Source organism: Macaca fascicularis, chromosome 17 (genome assembly GCF_037993035.2).
Source record: "Macaca fascicularis isolate 582-1 chromosome 17, T2T-MFA8v1.1".
NCBI classification, from domain to species: domain Eukaryota; kingdom Metazoa; phylum Chordata; class Mammalia; order Primates; family Cercopithecidae; genus Macaca; species Macaca fascicularis.
In genome coordinates, this window is record NC_088391.1 from 29,908,108 (window position 1) to 29,916,650 (window position 8,543).

The 8,543-nt window shown below is 42.5% G+C and overlaps 1 long non-coding RNA gene across 1 annotated transcript; it reads left to right on the forward strand.

The window, feature by feature from the left end:
* Positions 1-1,018: 1,018 nt before the first annotated feature.
* Positions 1,019-8,289, forward strand: LOC141408992 (uncharacterized). Its single transcript, XR_012426973.1, has 2 exons — positions 1,019-1,221; positions 7,340-8,289. It is a non-coding gene; the product is annotated as an uncharacterized lncRNA (long non-coding RNA).
* The last annotated feature ends 254 nt before the right edge of the window (positions 8,290-8,543 follow it).

An 8,543-nucleotide genomic window follows, 5' to 3' on the forward strand; every position in this document is an offset into this window, starting at 1 on the left:
CGAGACCATCCTGGCTAACACAGTGAAACCCCGTCTCTACTAAAAATACAAAAACTTAGCCGGGCGAGGTGGCAGGCGCCTGTAGTCCCAGCTACTCGGGAGGCTGAGGCAGGAGAATGGCGTAAACCCGGGAGGCGGAGCTTGCAGTGAGCTGAGATCTGGCCACTGCACTCCAGCCTGGGCGACAGAGCGAGACTCCGTCTCAAAAAAAAAAAGAGAAAACTTCTCCCGCAAACTAGGCCTTCGTTTACTCCCGTGGGGGTGTGTGTTCAGGAGCAGACGGTCTCCCTTTCCCAGTTCTGCAGTTTGGGCACTCACAGTATTTAGAATGTCTCCCAGGTCCTGCAGGAGCAGTCCGCTTCCTTCAGAGGGTCTGTGGGTCCTCTCGGGATTCCTGGTTTATTCTTGCAGTCATTCTAGAGCTAAAATTCATAATGCAAGCCTCCACACACTGCTCTATCCATCTGAATCGGATCTGCAATCTAGTACTGCCTCCCATCTGCCATGATGATCTTTTTTTGTTATTGTTGTTTTTAAAGAAATTAGCAACACAAAAGTGAGGCAAATGAACTAGTTGGGCTTCTAACCCAGCCCCCAGATACAAACTGTTTCGTCATAAGAACCTTGACTTTTAATCTTCACTGGTCGTAATTCTTCTTGACTTATTCTCCCCTAATCTGCCACGCTAGTTTATTGATAGACATCCAGAATGATCAGAGATTCTGAGATGTTACTTTTTCATTTCCGCTGCATGGCATTCTGGAGTTTCCCCACCAGCCAAACCAATGCAAAACTTGACTTTGTAAACTCGAGCGCTCACACCTTCAGTCTAGGTTTGTTTCTCCTGGCACACTATTCATCACACTTGTTACTGCAATCAATTTCTATTTTCCTCTAAACCTCCATCTTTCAGGCTGAACTTGATCACAGGCTGAAAGGATGGGTAGGGGATAGAATATGGAAATGTTTCTCTTTCTAAATGCGGTTATAAAATAGGAATTTGTTATGTCTTTTTCAGGCATATCCACAGCTCTTCGAATAAGCAATGTGATGTTAGCAAAAGTGCAGGGGCTCCTTGAGCACCTTCCAGGGCTAACCAGCTGGTGAGGAGTGGCCTCCAGGAAGGAGAGAAGCAGTCTGATCTAGACTGTGATTTACACTTAAAATACCAACTGCATCATATCTTCAGAACAATTCTTCTAGACCTTGCATCTAAATATGGTAAATGTGAAATATTTTATACCTAACTTGGTCCCCAGTATTGTTTTTCATTACCAAGTTGTTGGGGTTTTTTGTTTTGTTTTGTTTTGTTTTGTTTTTAAGAGATGAGGTTTAGCTATGTTGCCCAAGTTGGTCTCAAATTGCTGGCCTCAAGCAATCCTCCCACCTCAGCCTCCCAAAGTGATAGAATTACAAGTGTGAGTCACTACACCTGGCCCCAAGATGTATTTTTAACCATAATTGGGGCAAGCAACATGTTTAATGGGGAAAATAGATAATTTTTAAATTTTGCGATTTGGAAGCTTATTGTTAACAGTGCTAAAGAAAAGTTAAAAGCACTCCAAAGTATGTCTTTGAGACTGTGATACACATTGATCAAAGTGAGAAGATAACCAGTAAATTAAAGTTTCTTTTGTCCTTATTTCACTCTTGTATTAGTTATCCACTGCTGCATAACAAATTGCCCCCAAAGTCAGCAGTGTAAAAAAACATTTATCATGTCAGTTTCATAGTATTCACAGTTTCTGTGAATCAGGAATCCCAGTATTTCCCAGCTGGGTGCCTCTGGCTCAGTGGCTTTTATGAAGCTGCAGTTAAGCAGTCACCTAGGGCTGGGGCTGTGGTCTCCACTGAAGACTCCACCAGGGTGAAACCAGCTCTAAGCCTAATTACCTGGTGGTTGCCAGGCCTCACAGGCAGTTGAACAGAGGGCTCTGTTTCCCTCTGTTGGCTGAAGGCCTCCCTCAGTTCCTTGTCACATGAACCTCTCCACAGGGCTGACTATAAACACAGCCGGCTTTCTCCAGAGTGAGGGATGAGAGAGAAGGAGGAAGAGCATACTCAAGAAAGAAGCCATAGTCTTTTTATGACTTAATCTCAGGAGTGACATTCCTTTACTTCTGTTGTTTTCTACTCATTGGAAGTGAGTCACTATGTCCAGCCCACATTCAAGGGGAGAAGACTGCAGAAGGAAGCAAGGATAATTGGAGCCCATCTTAGGCTTACCACAGCCCCCATTTCCAAATATTTTAGTGTGTAATCCATGATGGAGAATGTCTTGAGCTAGTGTCACTGAGATTCATAGATCATTAGCTACCATCAGAAAATCTGAATTCCTTTGGAAATTCATTGTTTCAAACTAGTTCATCCAATTTGCAAACACGTGCCCTTAGGCAGGGGTCGATTTATTCCTCATCTTTCTAACCTCCTTTTCCACTTCCCCTATATACATATTTTCTATTTTAAGCCCAGTCTATCAGCTTCAGAGATATCTGGAAGTAATAAAGAAACAAACACAAAAATATCTGACTGACATACATAATAGCTGTATGGCTTCAGTAAAATCACTTAACTATTATGGGTCTTGGTTCCTTCATCTACTGAAAGAATGGCTTGATCCCGGTGATCTCTTAGGTCTCCCACAGATTTAGAAATTTATGAGATTTTGATTCCATGTATGCAAACTAGGGATGAAGTTAAATGTGTGGCAGAAATAAAGACTTCAGAGGTCTATAGTGAAAGTTAAATGAATAAGTTTTGGGAGTTTTATGAAGCACTTTGTACACTCTAAAGTCCTATGCACATGTAAGGGCTTATTCTTATTTAGCCCTTATCATGAAGATGTCAGGGCAGAAGGGCACAGTAGTGATAGTAGTCTTCTTATTCAGCTAGTCAGGTGGCCCCCAGTGTCACTCTCTTAGATCTATTCTTTCCCAGTGGAAAAACACCAGAACGGGAGTCAGTGGGGGAAGTGACCCATGAGGGAAATATTGAATCATTGAATCTATTTTAGATTCTCAGCATGCTAAGAACTCAGGGGGCTTCTGTGACTTCTCTGAGTTACCCTGTATCTCCATGCACACTCTTTGGCCACCCCTCCACAGCAAGAACTTCTCTCCTGGAGCCCACTCCTGCAAATTCTCTCTTCCCGTTGCCAACCACTTTCCATCCTTTGGACCCTTCCTTCTGAGATCCCACTATTCCTTGCATAGCGACCCCTCCCCCCATGTAGCTCATCAGTCAGTGTCAGCTCTACCTGGTTCTATAGCAAATTACTAAATATGAGATCTTTTACATATTCTTGAGTATACACTTTATGCATAGAAAAGATCATTCAGGGGTTGGTCTGGTGTTTAGACAGCGATGTTAGATTTATTAAAGTTCCATATTTTAAAATGTAGTTCATCTCTAGGCTTTTGTGTTTGTCTTATAAATCATATTTTACTTGTAAAATAAAAAATTCTGGCAAATTTTAGCAATCACAGTTAAGGAGTCCTTGAATAATATTTGGTCTTATTTTATAAACCAAGTTAATTAAACATCTTTGAATACTTTCAATTACACTTACAAATATAAGTACTTTTAAGCCCTTTAATATTCATTTTTTGGTGGGGAGTGGGGCATTAGGAGGACAGGGACAGGGTCTCACTCTGTTGCCCAGGCTGGAGTACACTGGCGTGATCATAGTTCACAGCAGCCTCAAACTCGTGGGCTCAAGCAATCCTCCTGCCTCAGCCTCACAAGTAGCTAGGATTACAGGCATGTGCCACCATGCCTGGCTGACTTTTGTATTTTTTGTAGAGATGAGGGTCTCACTATGTAGACCAGGCTGGTCTCAAACTCCTGGCCTCAAGTGATCCTTCTGCTGTGGCTTCCCAAGTGTTGAGATTACAGGTGTGAGCCACTGTGCCTGGCCTAGTTTTCTAATAGTAAAACTTCCCATGCATTTAAGTATTTACTGAAAATGTAATCAAGCAAATTTCTAAACGTGATGAATCTTAAATTTAAGAAAATGTTCATATGTTGTTTACAAATTTAGTAAATTGATTAGCCAGCATAGGTTAGGCTATGGTATGGTAGCAACTAAGCCTGAAATCTTGATGGCTTAAATGTGTCAAAGTGAGTTCAGCCTCACCAGATACCCCTGGCAGAGTGGGGCCTATGATTCATTTGGGGCAATGAAAATTTGTGGTATTTCCAAGTAGAAGCAGTCGAGAACAGCACGTCTCCTCCATCTCTCCTTTTCTTGTGAAAGTAACCTGGATGGTGCAACCACTGGATGGGGGAGGCCATGTGGTCCACACTGTATTTGCCTGAAGGAGAAACACACCTGGATTGTGTTGTGAGAGACCATGAAAGACTGAATTGTCCACTGGGGATCCCGTCCTTGCTCGGGAAAAATCAAGCAGAGCACCATTCATATCAGCTTCTATTCAAAAATGCCAGGCATGAGAAGGATCCAAAGTGGAGTTCTAACTTGGGGAAGGAGAGCAGAATGTTTTGTAGGGCTTTAGCAAGAAGGTGTCAGCTGAAGTTCAGCCATCAGCAGCAGTGGTTTGTCAAAAGAGTTTGAGAAGGGGGAGGAATTGTTTTAGTGAATTAGCGTGATGGTTTGGATGATCTGAATTTTATCAAAAGGGGTGGAGTGGAACAGTTAGGGGCTAAGGTCATGTGCACAATAAAAGAGGGAGGAAGAAGCCCAGCTGTTGGGGTAAGGACATGTGGGATCCCCAGTGGACAATTCAGTCTTTCATGCTCTCTCACAACACAATCCAGGTGTGTTTCTCCTTCAGGCAAATCCAGTGTGGATCACATGGCCTCTCCCATCCAATGCCCGCACCAACCAGATCACTTTCACGAGGAAAGGAGAGATGGAGGAGACATGCCTGCTCTTGGCTGCTTCCACTTAGAAGTACCACAAGTTTTCATTGCCCCAAATGAATCATGGGCCCCAATCTGACTGCCAGAGGCATCTGGCGAGGCTGAATTCTCTTTGACACATTAAAGTTTTATCTAAAACCACAAGTCTAAATCAAAAAGTATTCAATTATGCCTCTGAAGTGGGTGTTTTAAAGCTGACTTGTTATTCTAATAGGCAATTCCTTTAAAACATTAATGAAATATACCAAATAAGTAGAGATTCTTAACTTGAAAATACCAATGACACAGTTTTGATTCTCTAAAAGACTTATATGTTTAATTCTGTGTCTTCCCAGGGTTTCTGACTATGCAATGTTTGGGGATGATGACTATCACAAGCAGGGATTTTAGCCAGGATGCTGACTGTATGAATTAATGCCTATTCCTAGAGCATTATAATTAAAATACAGACTCATCATGCTCGGAATCTAGACAGCTTATATCCCTGCTGTGCTCACAGAACAGGGTAAAGCCCAGGTCAGAACCTATCCTGGCTGCTGCCTCACTATTGTGGGTGGCATTTCTTTGACTCTCAAGACCTACAAATGTCTTTTTCATCTAAATCCAATAACTTTGAACTTCATGGAAGCTTGCATTCTTCTCACAACTTTTATGAGTGTCAACACATTAAATGGAGGAGAAAGAAAGCTGTATACATCTTAAAGGCGGGGATTAAAGGGGAAGATGCCACCAAGGTGGTTTAAGAACGGAACTCTCCCTACCCCAGGTCACCCCACAAAACAAAACAGAAAAACAACAAAAACACACTCTCACACTGAAGAGGTTAATCTCCTGCCCTTTATTGTGAAAAAAAAAAAAAACAAAAACAAAAAACAGTAGCCGCCTCCTCATGATTACCAAAAGTCCCCCTGCATCCAGGAAAGGATGTTGCAGGGAGCGAAAGAATTACAGGTGAAAAGATAAAGTTCTTCCCACCAGTGTGCCTGCAACTGGTGGAGAGAGAGCGCCCTGCAGACCCACAAGTGCATATGTAATGGTAGCCCTAGGTCTGCTTGGGTCTTTAGAAAAGGAGACAACACCAGAGAGGTGGGAAGGCAGCTGTCTGGCAGTTAATTGAAGGAGAACAGGAGAGAGCACCAACTACAAGCAGAGGGACAATGATGTGTGATATGCAGAGGGGTGTGAGATCAAGCAGCAGCTCGGCACTGCTGTGGCACTGATGTCCCGGGGAGGCTGGGAAGGGCTCGAGTTATGAAGGATACCATTCACTGTAATAAGGAGGCTGGATCTAGTCCTAAAAGAGATTGGGAACCACTAACAAATGTTAAGCCGAGAACTATGACCACATTTGTATTTTAGGAAAATCAGTCTAGTGTGAACAACAGGGCAGTGGAGCTGGCTGAAGACCGGAAGCCCTAACAGAAGACTGCAGTTATTCAAGTAAGACATGGTGAGGGCCTGCATCAGAAATCAAGCCTGTGCAGATGGAAGAAGAAAATGAGCCATGCTTTAAGGAGATGAACATAGAAAGAAAAGCACAAGACCCTGGGTGAAGCAAGAATGTTCAGAGTCAGGAGTTAGGGGGATCATATAAGTGCCCTAAACAGCAAAATGGGAAACAGAACTATTAGAAAATTCTGCAATTCACAGAAAATAGAATTCACCTCTGAATGAAATACTCAGCCAGCCACACTGCCCTTCCTGCGCTGACCCTTTTGACCTGTCTTTCACCAATCCTAGCTCCCGGATCTGCCCTACAGGCTTCCCAGTGACCCGGCCCAGCCCCATCTTCCTTTCAGAATCAGCCCCATCACTGAGTTGCTGTCTGACCAGAAGCCAACCCCATCATCACTCCAGATCCCAGTTTCTACATCTGTAAACTGCAAACAATAACACTAGTACTTCCCAGGATTGCTGTGGGGACTAAGTGAGACAGTGTCTGTGAAAACACCTGATAAATGTCTGTAAAGCACCATAAAATGGGAGGTGCTGTTATTGATGAAACAAAATAAGAGACAATATTAGACAAGAGACAGGCAGAAAGGCTGTGTTTACAGTCCCACACTGGGTTTAAGGCACTGCGAGTAGAGTGCACTAGAACGCACATGGGCTTTGGACTTGGCCAGACCTGGGTTTGAATCCTGGCTTCACCACTGTCTCGCTCTGTGACTTTGAACAACTCTGCTCACCCCTCTGAGTCTCCGTTCCTTCATCTATAATATAATAATTCCTCCCTTACAGTGTTTTGAGAGGATTAAAAGAGTTAACACATTACAAGTTGTATCATAACATATAATCGTTCATAGCTACTTCTGTCAACTCCGTAAAAGGAGTTCAACAGTATTGGTTTCCTTCTTCCACTCTTACATTATTTCTTCCTGAAAATTAATATAGTTCCACCAGAAGCTCATCTTTTCTGAACTGGTCTGAAGTTTTGTTTTCTTCCTTACATTTCCAGGAGTCATTAACTATCAACGAACAAAACCTCGGGATGGCCGAAGGACCTAGGCTATACAGAAAGCTGTGAACTGCCAATGAGAACACAGTGAGTCAAAAGAATTATGGAATTAAATAAGTCTTTAAGTGTTTCTTAAAACACTTATCTATGAACCCCTAATCTTAGGCATTTCCGGCACAGTTGTTATTCATAAGCATTTGATCATCGTTCATAGAAGAGCGAACAAAATAACACAATGGATTGTCTTGGAGATGAAGGGGCAGTGCACTATTCCATTTAGCTTGTTCAAGGGATTTGAGTCAAATCCGTTGAGTGCTCACTTCATTAGATAGTCCATGGAATGCTGATGAAGATATAGTTATCCATAAAGTTAGAGTATTCACTAATTAAGAATACTGAAGAATGAAGTATATCAAATGGGTCATGTTGCACCTTTTTTGTTTTTTTGTTTTGTTTGGTTTTGTTTGAGACAGAGTCTCACTTTGTTGCCCAGGCTGGAATGCAGTGGGGCAATCTCGGCTCACTGCAACTTCCGCATCCTGGGTTCAAGCAATTCTGCCACAGCCCCCAAAATAGCTGGGATTACAGGCATGCACCATCATGCCTGGTAAATTTTTGTATTTTTAGTAGAAACAGGGTTTCACCTTGTTGGCCAGGCTGGTCTCTAACTCCTGATCTCAGGTGATCCACCCGTCTTGGCCTCCCAAATTGCTGAGATTATAGGCATGAGCCACTGCCATGTTGCACCTTAGAATGAATTTGTGTTTGTGATGTAGAGGAGAATTTATTCAAAATTAAGAATCACTAAAGACAGGGTATTATTAGGAAATGAAAAATAGCTTTTACTCCAATGACTTGAATAGCACTGCATCCTTCATGTTAATAAGATGTTTCTAGATGGAGGATATTAGAAAGTGAAGTCTGAAGGGTGCAGATGGGGGAAGGAAAAAGGAAGAGAAATGGAAAAAGACAAGGGAAGGGAAAATGAGGAGGAAGGAGAAAGAAGAAGAGGGAGGGAAGAAAGTTTGGAAGAGGCTAGAAGAATTTGCTTTCTCCACATTCTGGTTCCCAGTTTGGTCCTTTTCTGGCAATAATTAGGCCCTGGGAGAGAGAAGAGTAAAAGACAGAAAGGGCAAAGAAGAAGAAAATAAAATAAACAGAAAAGAAGAAGATCAGGAGAAATCTGAAGGAGGAAAGAAGAAAT